Source organism: Callorhinus ursinus, unplaced genomic scaffold, assembly GCF_003265705.2.
Source record: "Callorhinus ursinus isolate GAN/ISIS: 27379988/994484 unplaced genomic scaffold, GSC_fseal_2.0 scaffold59, whole genome shotgun sequence".
NCBI lineage: Eukaryota > Metazoa > Chordata > Mammalia > Carnivora > Otariidae > Callorhinus > Callorhinus ursinus.
The window spans coordinates 7257690-7260122 of NW_027397121.1; the positions used below are offsets into that span (position 1 = coordinate 7257690).

General features: G+C 52.7%; 1 pseudogene; it reads right to left on the reverse strand.

The window, feature by feature from the left end:
• Positions 1–1000: 1000 nt before the first annotated feature.
• On the reverse strand, positions 1001–2133 carry LOC112816134 (very-long-chain enoyl-CoA reductase pseudogene; annotated as a pseudogene).
• Between the last annotated feature and the right edge of the window lie 300 nt (positions 2134–2433).

The following is a 2433-nucleotide window of genomic DNA, read 5'->3' on the forward strand; positions in this document are numbered from 1 at the left end:
CTTTGCGCTTTATGTTCCCATCAGCAAAACTGACTTACTTGGGGGTCCTTGATTATGTCACACTTTTCATCATCCACGCTGTGTGCATGCTTTTTCCTCCTTCTGGAAAGTTTACCACTTACCGTCCACTCCCCCTCCACGAAAAAAGCCAAGGTATGCCTTTTTCAAGAATTAGCTCAAATCTCAACTGCTATGGACCCATCTCTGACTCTTCTAGGTAGAGTGAGACCTCTTTTTTTCTAATGCTGCCTGTTTTGGTTATCTATCCCTGTTCCATAAGCCACCCTAATATTTAGCATTTTAACAGAAATGTATTCTCACAATTCTGCAAGTTGACTGGGCAGCTCTGCTTGAGTTAGTGTTTGGCTGGGGCACTGAGGTGGTGGGATGTCCCAGCCTCATCACTTGGCAAGCAACTGACACTGGCTGCAGCTGGAACTCAGCCACTGCTGGCATCTGTGGGCTTCGGGTCCACCACATGTGGTTCTCTCAGCGGCTGCTCAGGCTTCCTCACAACATGGTGACCGGGTCCCAAGGAGGCACGTTCCAGGTGCCCAAAAGTGGGACCTGCAGATCTCATAAGACCCAACCTCAGAAGTTACACGTTCACTCCTGCCACATTCTGTTGGTCAAAACAGGTCACAGGGCCAACCCAGACTCCAGGGAAGGGGGGATAGACTGGACGTCTTAATGGGAGAAGGGACAAAGAATCTGCTGCCGTCTTCAATCCCCCATGCTCCCACTGCACTCTGTCACTCACGTTTACTGTAGCTCTAATTACACTGTACTTTTAAGACCTGCTCCTGCATCTGTCTCTGTGCCAGGCTCCGACTCAGAGCTCAGAAAATGGCAACCCACTCAAGTATTTCATTTGGTTCCCAGTGTGCTTTTATGATTCTTTTGAATTAATTACAACACTTAAAAATGGAGAAATTTTATAAAAAATTTGGGATTTATAGTTCTTTTAGGAAAAAAAAGTTTTTTTTGTTTTTTTTTTTGTTTTTTTTTTTGGCAGGGACAAGCAGGTTTTATTCCAAGTGCTGGAGAATGGTAGTCCCCGCTCCTCCCCCAGAATGACGTTGGCGCAGAGGGATGAGAGCCTGGCTTGGCGGACCCTGGGAGGCGGGCAGCAGCTCAGAGCAGGAAGGGGATGATGGGCATGCACAGGGGTGGGTAGTCTCGGAACTCCTTCAGGTAGCTGCGGTGCTTGCCCTTGGCCCAGATGGTCATCTGAGTGAAGCCCACCAGGGAGAAAAGGGCCACTGGGAGACACTGTGTCATGATGGCAAAGCCAATCCAGGACCCCACCTCGTAGGTATAGTTGGGGCAGGACACCAGCAAGAAGAGCCAGGTGAAGGGGTTCTTGGTGGGGTATGGGATCTTCCTGGTCTTGGACCCAGCTGGCCGCAGGTCCCGCAGGGCCATGTGGATGGAGAAGTTGCCAAGCTGGCAGATCACGAAGATGGCGAGTGCCAGTTTAACCTGCTGAGCTCCGTAGGTGGGGGGCGTGTAGAGAGGGTGGTTGATGTAATAGGCCATCCAGGCAGCGAAGCCCCAGTAGTAGGTGCAGTTCTTGAAGATGTTGCGCAAGGGCATGGTGCCGTGGGAGAAGCGGTGCACGAAGAGCGTCTCCAGCAGACGCTTGACGTAGTGGAATGAGTGGCAGATGCAGGCAAGGTGCACCACCGTGTGCCGGCTGGACGTGAAGTCGTATTTGTGGCCATAGATGAAGGGCACCCGGAAGTAGAAGAGCAGGTAAATGAAGAGGGGCCCTGCGTACTCAGTCAGGAAGACCGTCACCCAGCTGATCTGGGCCCCCAGGTCCCGGAAGTAGAGTGTGGCCGTGGTGCCCACGGGCAGCTTCTGCAGAACATCCTCATCCTTCAGGGACTTGCCCTTGGGGTCCAGGCGGAGGGACTGGCGGGCAGGGTACCACTGCGGATGGGTCTTGGTGAAGAGGTTCTTGACCTCGGCAATGGTGGCATGGGGCTCCACCTTGTCCAGGAAGCAGAGCTTCTCGCGCGTCTTCGCATCCAGAATCTCCACCTCATAGTGCTTCATGGTTCCCTCAAACGGCCCCTACTGGGCCTCCTGCCGCTGCTGTCTACCTGCGCGCGACCAGGAACAGAATCCCTCAGGAAAAAAAAAAGTTTTAATGAGGCAATGCTAGCTCTGAATTCCTACATGGCAACACCCGACCAGGAGCTGCTGCCTCTCCAGACAACCTTGCACTTGGCAGGGCACCTGGGTGGCTCAGTTGGGAAGCGTCTGCCTGCAGCTCAGGTCATGATCCCAGGGTCCTGGAATGGAGCCCCAAGTTGGGCTCCTTGCTCAGTGGGGAGTCTGCTTCTCCCTCTGCCTCCCCCCCTACTCTTTTCATGCTCACTCTCTCTTTCTCTCTCTTCCTCAAATAAATAAACAAAATCTTAAAAA